The sequence below is a fragment of the Camelina sativa genome, chromosome 1 (genome assembly GCF_030686135.1).
Source record: "Camelina sativa cultivar CO46 ecotype springtype chromosome 1, ASM3068613v1".
In the NCBI taxonomy this organism is placed as follows: domain Eukaryota; kingdom Viridiplantae; phylum Streptophyta; class Magnoliopsida; order Brassicales; family Brassicaceae; genus Camelina; species Camelina sativa.
In genome coordinates, this window is record NC_141880.1 from 11,444,044 (window position 1) to 11,457,443 (window position 13,400).

Sequence of the window (13,400 nt, forward strand, 5' to 3'; positions counted from 1 at the left end):
GCAAATGACTTGATCTTGGTATTTCCCAACGCTGAATGATACAGTAACTTGTTCAGCAATTTTCAGCTCGGTGTCATCGTTCAGCCACCTAAGTTTGTATGGCCTCGGGTGCTTTGTTTTCTGAAGACCTAACCTGTCCACCATATACTTGCTAGCAACATTAGTACAAGAACCTCCATCAATAATCAAATTACATACCTTGTTCTTGATTGTGCATCGAGTGTGGAAAATATTTTCCCTTTGAACTTTCTCCTCGGGGTTGACAAGTACACTCAGCATACGTCGGATCACAAGGAGTTTTCCTGTGTCGGGATACTCCACGTCATTCTCCGGATCAGTATGGTACTCATCTTGCTCGTCTTGAGACTCATAGTCTCCACTAGGTGTGACAATCATCACCCTTTGGTTCGGACATTCTCTCGCCATGTGTCCCTACCTTGACATTTAAAACAAGTAATGTCACGAGTAAGAGATTGACTAGTGTTAGGGAACTTACCTGGTTCGGGTTTAGAGGTTTTAGGTGCCTCATTAGACTTGTTCTTAAACCTAGAGTCATTTTCCACGGTTTTGCTTTTGTCCATGCTCCGGCTGTTGCTTGCATTCCAAGGCGTGTTGTTTCTAGTACGGTTCCTTAAAGACATCTTACGCTGGATTTGTTGCTCTACTGTACAGCCTTGTGAAGTAGTTCATGTAGGCTGCTGTAGTTCGATGTCTCCACCTTTCGGGCTATATGCTCTTGCAAGCCGTCAATGAATTGAGCCATTAGGGACTCACTCGATTCTTCCAGCTCCAATGAGTTCATGAGCTTCTCAAACTCCTCAAAATACTCATCCACAGTCCTTGTTCCCTGAGATAATTTTCTAAAACGTTTTTGTAAGTCTCGTTGATAATGATCAGGTACATACCTCAACCTGAAGAGGTACTTCATGTCGCCCCAACTGCTGATGGTAGCAAACCGCTGCCTCCTTCTATCAGCTACCGTCCTATCCCACCATGACAAGGCATTGTCAGTGAGCTGCGCTAATGCAAGGGCTACCTTTCGGGCTTCTCCATAGCCATAACATTGGAATATGTATTCCATACGTCTCTCCCAGTCCATGTAAACCTCAGGATTAGACTTTCCTACAAAAGTAGGAGGTATTAGTTTAACATCTCGATTTTGTTCTCGTGGTTCTACCTCTCTAGCACAGTTCCGCATCAAAGGATCTTCTCTCCGCTGATGTTGACGCCTTAATGGATCTGGTGGTGGATCACCATCATCATCATCCATGTCAATGGATTCGTCTTCCACGTCGTGGACATTCCTTTGTTCTGGATCTGGTCCAACGTCAACCCTCGCTTGAGGTTGCTCCAAACGGCCTATCCTATCTCCAAGTCCTCTCAACTGCTCTGTAAGGGTTCTCATCATTTGCATCATGGCGTCTTGGGGTATTTCTGCGTTTTCTCCCATAGTGAGTGTCTAGACCAGATCTGCGCTTAGACAAAAACAACAAAGGATCAACGTACCACAGGAATTGAAAAGGGACTAAAAAAACGAAATAAACTCTTTTTTTTTTAAATGCGAGATGTACTAGTACAACAACTAATACAGAAACTGAAACAGATGACTTAGGGAAACTAATTAAGACTTTTTTTTTGATTAAAGGTTTGTAAATAAAAAGCTATACAACAGACAAGGGTGTGAAAAAAAACTATGATTTTTTTTTAAAAATAAAATAAAACAAAAGCTACAAATCGAATGAGAGTAAATGGAAAAGATAAACCTAGCAAGGGACAGCGTGAACTGTGCTCTGATACCAGATGATACAAGACTCGGTGGTGAGACTTGTACCGGATAGAGATGATGGCTTCACAAGCTGGCGGTCGCTTCTCTCTTGTGAAGGAAAGATGGTCGATGATGTAGATCTGACACGATGGCGGTCGCTTCTCTCGTGTGGGATCGATAAAGGGGAAGTGTTGGCGGAGCGAAGTACATCACAGAGATGTGATTGGTCTCTGATACAGTACACAAACTAAGCCTTGTGGAATCTCACACACAAGACAAAGAACAAGATTATTCTCTTAAGAACAATTAAAGAGAAGAAGTAAGAAAATTCAGTGTTTTATTAATAATCAAAGGTGAAAATTCGTACAACTGCTGCTAGGGGACTTTATAATAGTCCTTCAGCTAGCCCTAAGGCCGAAAATAAATGCAAAATAATGCAACAAAGGAAAGCAAATAAAATCAAACACAAACCATTGTTTTTGGAAAGTAAATAAACTAATTAAAGAAAAATATAAAGCAAACTTGATCTCTCTTGATGGAACCTGCAAGGATCGAAAATATTGAATAGAACTTACCTGGATGCGATCTAGGTCCAATAAGACGTTCTCTGAACCACTTCTTGTACTACTCGATGAACTACTTCAGGGTTCTTGTCTTGTACTGGCTTGTTGGCTTGTTTACTGAAGTAGAGGTCTTCCTGGAGTTCCTCTAGAGTATCTTGATCAGCCTCTTGATGCTCGTTCATGTCCTCTATGTCTTGGTCTTGATCTTCACTATCTTGATCGGAGGTGTAGCTTGTATCACGCGTCTCTTGCAGATCCAATGTCTTCTCTTGGATTCTTGAGGTTCCTTGACCTGCCAAAAGAGGTTTCATACCTGGGGAACTGGTTTGATCCAGGCTCATTTGGGTGAAGGCTTCAGCAAACTCTTCCTCAGCAATGTGGTCATCTCTGTTGTGGCGGCAAGATGGTGGTACAGACCAGTTGACATCCTTCAGCTCTAGGGAGCTTACAATGTTTTGAACAGCTAGGTTAAATCTCTTCCTTAGCTGTTTAGCCTTTGATCGTGTCACAGGGCCTTCTCGTACTTCTATTACAGGGTGTGGTACCGGATCTGGTTCAACGGTTTGGGCGGTAGGGTTTATGTCCGCATCATAATGTGTCTCGAGATTTAGCTAAATGCATTCATGATGAGAGTGGTATCAATTCGACAATAGAGTTAGGCAAGTATCTGGGAATGCCAGTTCTACAAAAGAGAATGAATAAAGAGACCTTCAATGAGGTCTTGGCACGGGTCTTGTCAAAGCTGACTGGTTGGAAAAGTTAGTGTCTGAGTTTTGCTGGTAGGATGACACTTACAAAAGCAGTTTTAACTTCCATTCCTGTCCACACTATGAGTATGATTGCTCTGCCTAAGTCTCTTCTAAATGAGCTTGAGAAGGTTTCTCGTTCGTTTCTCTGGGGTAGCACACGGGAGAAAAAGAAACAACATCTTATAGTCTGGGAGCGTGTTTGTTTATCTAAGCAGGAGGGTGGTGTTGGTATTAGACGGGCATGGGAGATGAACCTTGCGTTATTGGCAAAAGTGGGTTGGCGCTTACTGCATGATAAAGAGAGTCTCTGGGCCCGTGTGTTGCGAAGCAAGTATAAAGTGGGCGGTATTCAGAAACTGGATTGGTTGGTTCCTAAAAGTACCTGGTCCTCGACTTGGCGTAATGTGGGGTTGAGTATGCGGGAGGTTGTTGTCTCGGGGCTGCATTGGGTGCTTGGTAATGGTCGGGACGTTCGGTTTTGGGAGGATAGGTGGCTGCTACAAATGCCACTTGCGGAGTGTTTAGTGACAGATTTGCCGGAAGAGAGAAGGAATGAGCATGTTCGAGACTTAATGAGGGATGGAGTAAGTTGGATTCTAGACTGTATTGCACCTTATGTTTCTCAAGAGGTGTGTTTACAGCTATACTCGGTGGTACTGGACAATGTTACAGGGGCTCAGGATAGACTGTCTTGGGGCGAGACGGCTAATGGTTCATTCACTGTGACTTCAGCCTATCACTTGATAACTCGTTCTGGCTGTCAGGGGGTTAACATGGGTATGTTTTGGACACGGATATGGAGTGTCGAAGTGCCACAGAGAATACGGACCTTCTTGTGGTTAGTGGGGCATCAGGCTGTCATGTCCAATGCAGAGCATTTTCGGCGTCATCTTTGTGATTCTGTTACCTGTGTTGTGTGTAAAGGAGGGGAGGAGACTCTCATTCACCTATTGAGGGATTGTCCGACGATGGCGGGTGTGTGGAGAAGGTTGGTTCCAGTGAGAAATCAGCCACGATTCTTTATGCTGTCATTATTGGAATGGTTATATGCGAACTTAGGTGGTGAGCTTTGTTTCATGGGATTGCCTTGGTCGACTTTATTTGGGATCGCAGTCTGGTGGGGGTGGAAATGGAGGTGCGGGAACGTGTTTGGTACTAATGGTAAGTGTCGAGATAGAGTCAAATTGCTTAAGGACATAGCTAAAGAGGTCGCTGATTGCTTGGATTGCTCCAAGGGATGGTTGGAGTAAGTTTAATACAGATGGTGCCTCTCGGGGGAACCTGGGACTGGCCACGGCTGGTGGATTTTTGCGAGATGGATTTGGCAGTTGAATTTGTGGGTTTGCTTTACATATCGGGATATGTACGGCAACTCTGGCAGAACTGTGGGGTGTGTATTATGGGTTAAGAATAACATGGGAAAGACGGGTTCGACGATTGGAGTTAGAGGTAGATTCTAAAGAGGTGGTTGGTTTTCTTGTGATAGGGATTAGTGAGGCTCATCCGTTCTCGTTCCTGGTACGTCTGTGTCATGGCTTCATATCACGAGACTGGATTGTCCGTGTTACTCACGCGTATAGAGAGGCTAATCATCTTGCTGACGGATTAGCAAACTATGTTTTTTCTTTGCCGTTGGATTTTCATTCATTTGATACTGTTTCGAGTGGTATCGAGTCGATTGTCTCGGATGATGTCCGGGGGGTTGCAGTTCCACGTCGATTTTGTACTTAATTTATGTTTTTTGTTTAATAAAAGGGGGACCTAGTCCCCTTCCCTTACCTTACCAAAAAAAAAAGTACATATATAAATATGAGTTTCAAATAATAAAAAAATTACTTATTTCATCTAAAAAATACTAAAGTTTATGCATTAAAAAAAAAAGAACTTTTGATTAAGTTTTGGAGTCATGAGGTGTGTTACTTCGTTCGTAGTTTTGTGTATTCTCATGATCCTTGTTTTGAACAATGTTAAAGGTAAACTATTAAAAAAAAATAGTTTTGGTTTTTTGAAAAATGAAAACAGTAGAAGTGGAAGCACAAACACGTTTTGTTACCGCGAAATGGATCAACGTAATGTAAAATATAAGCTTTGTGACTCTGTCAGAACACCTTATGGCGAAAGAAATAACACCATCGCTGCACATGTTATATGACGCTTCCTTGCAATCATTAGGTAAAAACCATAATATTTTTGCCAAAAGTAAGAGATAAGGGACGACCGGACTTGATTTAGTCAAAGAGCTTGATTTTATAATTAAGAGATAGGGGTGGACGACCTACCATCCGAATAAGTAATTATAACGTAACAAAACCAACGAGTTTGATAAGTAATCATAGAGTATATATATAGAAGGAACAGTGCTTTCGCTATACACAAATCAGAGAGATGGTTACCAAATTTTATATTATTGAGCGATGTATTAGATAGATGGCGTCTCCCTCCGTTTCTCACCAGAGAACGGGCGACGGAATATTCATAAGGAAAAAGAACACTACTTACCTTTTTTTTTTTCATCCATGCGTAATGGTACATAATTGGCAATTGCTGAGGTATGGAAAAAGAAGTGAAACACCAAATTTGTTGAAAAATAATTAATATACGGATTATATGTTACTTACTCAACCCATGTATAGTAATTAAGCCATATATATGAATAAGATCCCCAATCAACGAAAACATGCAAGTCATCTTCTCCGGCTCTCCTCGAACCTGAAAATTGCATGCAAGACGAACAATCATAAATCCAAATACAAATATAAACCAAACAAACTCAACGATCATCTCACGAGTATATATACCAAAACATGAGGGAGACTGCCAAGACAAGCAGCCAAATTAAAAGAAGGCAAAGATATTCGCAACATCAACATGATGTCTCAGATGATTACCGGCGTCGAGAGAGATACCCGCCGTAAAGGGTGGTGAAGTAGTACTTATTGTTGCCGGTGAAGAAAGCACCACGTCGAATAAGCCCAATAAGAGTTGTTTTGTAATAAGTGGGTCATTGGATTGTATAAGGCCAACGAGTAAATCCAAATAATGCGTTTGTGTTGTTAGCTTAGTTTAGCTAAGGTTAGTTTTGTTAGAGTTTGCTTATCTCTTTAGCTAAATTAGAGTGATGTATAAAGAATACTGGTGTGGCAGTTGTGTAAGAAAGTAAGAACCTACAAGTAATACTTAGCAAAAAAAAAAAAAAAAAAAGGAACCTACAAGTATTGCAAATACAATCTTCGATCATATATCCAATCAACAATCAGATATTTAAATCTAATAAAAAAAATTTACACTTATTATAGCAAAATTCTTAAGTATAATTCTTAGTATTTTTACGCGAGTTTTACAATTGTCTAAATTTTCGACATAGATAAAAACTACCGTAATTACCGTTTTTGAGGTTTACGCGGATTGTATATATCATATATATAGATGATATGGGTGTGCGAGGAGTAGCATAATTTGATATCATTGCTGAGGAAGACAGATGATGTTGTGTCGACTCCAAATTCCATGAATCTGCATGCATACGGTTACGGCATATATGATATTACGTTTTTTTTTTCTATAAAAAAGAGTATGGCATTGAATTGAACTCGTGACTATATATTAGTCAAACAAAATTTATTAATTTATTGAAATGGATGATTGGACCACAACAACACACCATAACCATTCCTTATTTAATGTATTTTGGAAGAAATTAAAGAAGCCAAACGGTTTGGCCCAAACCATAAGTCAACGTATAACTCCATTTATTGATTTCAATATACGTATAGGTTACACTGTATAAAATGAAAATATATACTGCAAATTTAAAATTTATTTCAAATATATGTTATTTTATATTTTAGTTTAAATTTTCAATAAATTTTGTTAATTGTATAAAATGATAAGACATTTATTGATTTTATTTATTATGTTTGATATAATATTTAAAACATATAATTTAAAGAGAAATTGTTAAGACATGCCGGAAAAAACTAAAATGCAAAAAGACATGCATACAAGTATTTTTCATTAGAATTCTACCCCTCTGTCCCTTATAAATTGATGTATTAGAAAAAATTTCTTGTCTCAAAAAAATTGATGTTCTAAATATTTTTAATACTAAAAAGGTGGAAAGTATAAAAGTAGAGAAAAATGTCACAAAAATAAATCATCACATATGCATGAAAACAAAAATAAAAAATAAAAATCATAAAGAAAAAAGTAAATAATAAATTAATCATATACCCCATTGTCTTAGTATGTGTGAAAAATCCTAAATATCAAACTATTAGAAACAGAAGGAGTATAAAATAGAAGTATATATTTTTTTGATAAACCTTATTGGATGATCCGGTTAGCTTCGGTAGAAACATACCGAAGTACTTCAAGGTGGACTTCTCCCCGAAGGGCTACTACAATATAATAAGTTTATAGACCATAGGAGATGGTGATTCTAAGAAATTCTAAATCAACTTTTCTAAACAGAAACCTATTAGAATTAAATCAAAATGCTCGACAAAAAAATAGAGTTGGTTTTAAATATAGAGGTTTTGGAACCAATTCTAAGGGTTTGGAACCAAAACTTTAGTTTTATATTTTTTCTAAATTATAAAAATAAATAAAACTTCCAAATTGGCATAATTGGTTGGAGATGGTCTTATACAGATTATTAGCATCTGGATTACATATAACTTATTACATTTATTACATTCAATGTATAGTTTTGTGCTAAAAATGGATATAGTGTTGATAATTAATATAGAGGAGTTTCTTCACAAATCTACTCTAGGATTAAGTGATTAACCTATGACCTCACTGTTGGTGCGGGATTTAGCACCCCCACATACCGAACTAAACCAGAAAGACAATTTGGTTATTTAACTGGGAATCCGGTTAGGTGCTCAGTTAGGTCATTTAAGCCCACTTCGGATAGAAGAAGTCCAGCCTCGAGGATGAAGAACCGACTTCCACTTCGCCCGGCGGCCGATCTAAGAGATAGAGTAACTTTCCTTATTTCAGTTCGTCTAATAAGGAAAGTTAATATATTGTACGATTCATGAATATGTATAAAGGGGGAAGGACTTCTCCATTGTAAGGCATCGATTATTGAATACAATTATTGAGTTCTCTTCTTGTTCTTAGCAATAAAAACCCTAATTCTTCTAATATCAAAGCCTAGATTAGTTTTCTAAGAGAGTTTTCTTTACTGAATTTGTTTTCCCTCATAAACAAATTCATTGTGGAAATCCAGTTTCTACACTCACTAATATTTTAATAGAAGTAATATAAAATTATTAGGCAAACGCAAAATATTATATTCTTCTTTATGATTTTTCTTTTCTTTTTTCGTTTTAGCAATTAAAAATTGTCTTCTTTATTGTATATTCTCTCCATCGCTAGATCGCACTAGAGCAGATAAGATCTACATAGAACTTTGAGATGTGTACAATAATTAATTAGTAACAAAAACACCCCAAGATTTATATTGACTAATGTCAGATGTAATCTGCAACTGCAAGCGCATGTTTTCAAATTCACGTGTTTATGTATTGCTTCATGTCAGATATTGTGTATATCAGTTTAACTTTTAATTAAGTTTCTAAATCGATTAATATATATATATATATATATATATATCAAAAATTCTTTTCATTTTACTTAGTCCATACTCCACTGTAATACACTCACTAGTTACACTTACATCTCTCTCTACACAGATGATAAACAACAGATTCAGGTTTTACATAACGATGAGATTTTATATAGTGTATAGTATTATATAAAATGTCTGACAAGTTTATCACTGGATTTTATTTTTCATCATGTGCACAGATAGAAAGTATTTTAGTGTGGAGGAATAGTTAGTATGAGTGGTATAATAACTTTCTGACAAAATTTATCTGTGTTTTCATTTTTTCATCATGTGCACACAAAAAGAAAAAAAGAAGAACAAATGCTAATTAATAGTATTGAGTAATGGATAACATGAGAAGTAATAATGATAAATCTGGTTACAGATTTAATACTACATTATTGTGATCTGCTCTAAAGCCTTAATAGTATAATGACTTACTAGGTTCCGAGTTATTTTTGCATATTTTTTTTAAAAAATATAATTCTCAAGTGATTAAACCCGTATAATATGTCTAATTGCAACATTTTTTTTGACCCGAAAAATCTCATTTCTCGTAATTCACATGATTAAATAGTATGTACGCATATATTATGCTTGAATTCTTGTTCCCAAAATTCTCGCCCATGTTTTCTTATACATGAATATACCCACACAAAATTCTCATAACCTGCTTATTATGGATCTAATTTGAACGATTTCCTAAAATATAATAAATCTGTTGTTTAATCTTTTTTCTTCTTCTTAATATGTAAATTGAGTCAGTTTGACAACATGGATATTTGATATGATTTTTTTAAAAACCCTTAAGTGTATTCCCCAATTAATAGTATAGATTTCCTTCAATTATTGAATGAAACATTCCTTAGTTATATTAATGACAATTTAATGTAAATAATATAGTAAGAGAAGGGCGAGTAATAAAATGGGATATAAAGTATTTTATATAAGAGATACCATAAGGTATATTATTAAGGAGAATTCAATTAATTTGGATATTATTAGTTTTTTTAAGTAGTATATGTATCTGTAATTGATGGAGAAATAAAATTACAATATTGTAAGCGGCAAAATTATTAGAAAGATAACATTATTTCTATTTCTGAAAATATGATTTTAAATATATATATTTCTTACATCTCATAATATAGTTATATTATTATATTACAATACATAATAAAATTTATTTAATTTTGAAAATATGTAGGAATAATATTTATCAATTTTTGAATAATATTTACCAATTTTAGTATTTATAAGAGCAAAATATTGTGTATATAAATAAATTGAATTGTAGTGCAGTTAACAAAAAAAATATATATTGCAGTGACAGTTTTATGTAATTTTATGGAATACTAAGGGTGAATAATAAATTGGCTCTGGAGCTCTCTAGCGACGACACATCAGCTTTTTCTCTAAAATGCTTCTCTTTTAATGTATAGGAGATATCCCCTAAAAGTGAAAGGTTTTTGTAATCTTCTTTACATGGATTAGCATAAGAGCATCATGTCTTATGTAAATTTATAATTTCGACAGATTAAAAATGATTTAAGTATTGTCATCCACTCACATAGCATAAGTAATTAGACCTTAATCATGGTTTGATCCAAATTGTTCTTTTATCTATACTATTAAAGCAAGAGTATTCACTAGATTCAAATTGGACCATGACTTTGTTTTGATACGTTTTTCATTAAAAATGATTAGAGTATCACTTAATTTAGTTAAATTAATCTATAATTTCGATTTATCTAAATGACCATTATACCCCTTGCTCGACCACTTATTTATGACCGGGTCGGGACGCGGATCCTGTTTAACCCAATAATAGAACAAAAATCTACGCGCGGATCCGTTTGTAATCCGGATTAATACTATTCGGATCGTGTATTTTGATTCAATAATAATTATTCACACAACCAAATTGGTATCCAAGTATTTAATGGCTTCAGTAATATCAAATATTAACTACTACCATACTTAATCCCTATAATTATTACGAATATTAATAATAATGAAAAATCTTTAATACTTATGGATTATGATTTTGTTGCTTCCAAAATAATCAATAGATTAAATATGAAATTGTATATATATGTAAACTTATTTGATTTGCTTTTATATTGTTAGATATTTACGGAAACAACAAATCAACTTAATACAATTAAATAAAAACAAATCATAATTTAGTTTAGATTTTTCAATATTTCCTTAACGAAATATATGACTAATATGTTTGAGTACAAATGAGTAGGAAGCTTGATTTATCAGGTATCCAAATTTAACATTTTAACTTGGTTCTATATTTGAGCATATTTAAACTTTTAAAAACTAAACATATTATAATATATTTACGTTTTTAAAAAAGTTTAAGAGATTATAAATATTTAAATTTTTATAGGATGTTTAAATTATTATAAATATTTGAACTCCATCAAAAGTTTAAAATATTATAATATATTTAAGTCTATAAAATATTTAAGTAATATTAATATTTTTACTCTTAAAATTTTTAAAATATAAAAAAAGTTTAAGTTAAACCCGCTAAAACAGATATTTTTATCAAACTATAAATTAAATTAGTTTTTTTTACAATTTTGCTGAGATTTTATATATTAAATATTAAATTCTAAATGATAACCTAAATATACCTAATCTCACTAGCAATGGTTTCCTAACTATTGAAATATCTCACACTAAAATTTAATAAGCAACTTATCCTTTTTTGACGCCAAACCAAAATAAAGAAAAACTCATCCTCTTACAAAACTACTATCCAATATTACGGTGTGTCTATCCTCTTACAAAACTATTATCCGATATTGCGGAGTGTCTATCTATATTAACATTTTTGAAGTACATTTTGTGTTATGCCATTTTAGTTTTGTTTATTAAAAAAATTATTTACAACATTAATCCCTAAAAAATTTCCAAAACTAACATTACTCCAGATTTTGTTTCCTAAATATTTTATATTTCATTTCAATTAAAAAATAACAACAATCAATATGGAAATAGAAACTATCATATATTTAACCATACATTATGTTGTGTTTTGAAGATATTCTATATCTGAATACTTCGTAAAAGAAAAAACAATTTAATTCCCATTTTGTTTTTAAAAATCTGTGAGCTTTGATTCTTAACGTAAGAAAAACTTCGATTGACAATTATTTAAATATTATAATTAACAGATATAAACTTAATAAAATTTTAATTATTACGAATATGTAAAATTAAAAATTCTAAAATACTATATAAGGTGGTTATATAGTAGATGAGTTATAAAGAGAATATGTTGAAATTAATAAAATATTATTAAATTTGTGTTAACACGGGTTAAATCCTCATTTAATTATTTATCAACACTACTAATATTAAAATATTTGACATAAAATCAAGTTGATTTAACTAAGATTGTATAAAATAATTAAATCATTAGGAAAAATGTGACTTAATCACAACGTATAATTACTGATTATGTATTTAGATCCCTTATTTTTTTGTTATAATAATTAAAAATCAAAATAGAATCTCAAACACAAACAAAACAAACTAAATATAACAAACAAATAGTTATGAAGTATAATGCGGGTAAAAAAATAATATAAATATTTAGCCACACAACAACTAGAAAATTTAGTTATTCCTATATTTACAAAACATTCAATATTTAACAAATAGATACAACATAAAATATAATTATATGCGCGGGTTAAAATTTAGTTATCTTACAAAATTACTATCCAATATTACGGTTTATCTGTTTCCGTGAAAAGCTACATTCTACAAACTACTTACTCTATTAAGATTTCCAATTTACTGTATAACCCCAAATATACAAATAAACACTATATAACAAAGAAAATAAGTCAAAATAAAAAATTACATTACAAAAATACAAATTACAAAAAAAGTAACTAATAAAATATTTAATCGGGTGGTGTAATACGCAGTATCACCTAATATATATATATATATATATTATTTGTTGAGATTTGATCTATTGATATAATTATTTTAAAGACGCCAACGAAGTGGAACTAAATCTGAAGATGTATGAAATATAGGAGTACAAAGGAAGATTTTCTTATCCCAACGTTTTGAATCCGAACACGAAACCAAACTCGATCCAAAAATCTCTACATTTATGGATTAGGCTTTAGAGTGTCGTGTTTGGAAGAGTTGCGTATAACATTTGAATCTTTAGTGCTATTTAAAACGTACACTACTGTTCATATTCAATAAAAGAGGTGGGAGTTAAAAGGGAGAGACGCACGTGAAGCCAACAACAAGAGAAGGATGATTGGAGAAGAATTTGCAAAAATAACTTTTTTTTAATGTTTGTTTGTTTGTTTGATAAAAAAATCTATACTCATCGACCGGATAAATCTCAATACATTTTGAGGAATTTATCTTTTTCGGTAATTATTTGGTTTTTGTAAATGCATTGTGGAAAAATGGTTGATGATTTCACTTCTCCCCCGAATTTGAGTTTTAGGGTTTGTGCAAATTTTTTTTATAGATTTCGCCTCACTTATATTTCCTTAAAATCCAAAAATTGTGGATACAACTTTTAAAGTCGCATAATTAAAAATGAGTGTGCACAGATGTGAAATTAGCCAACTTCACTACGAATTTGGTTCGGAGGATTTGTACAAAGTTTTTTTTCCGTTATATCCTTCTTATGGTTGCCCAAAATCAAG

The 13,400-nt window shown here is 33.4% G+C and overlaps 1 long non-coding RNA gene across 2 annotated transcripts; it reads right to left on the reverse strand.

The window, feature by feature from the left end:
* Window positions 1-2,085: 2,085 nt before the first annotated feature.
* On the reverse strand, window positions 2,086-6,468 carry LOC147949787 (uncharacterized). 2 transcript variants are annotated; one of them, XR_015561044.1, is made up of 2 exons: window positions 5,876-6,468; window positions 2,086-5,786 (listed from the first exon to the last, which is right to left on the reverse strand). It is a non-coding gene; the product is annotated as an uncharacterized LOC147949787 (long non-coding RNA). The 2 variants fall into 2 exon arrangements; XR_015561045.1 differs by having other exon boundaries at window positions 5,966-6,201.
* Between the last annotated feature and the right edge of the window lie 6,932 nt (window positions 6,469-13,400).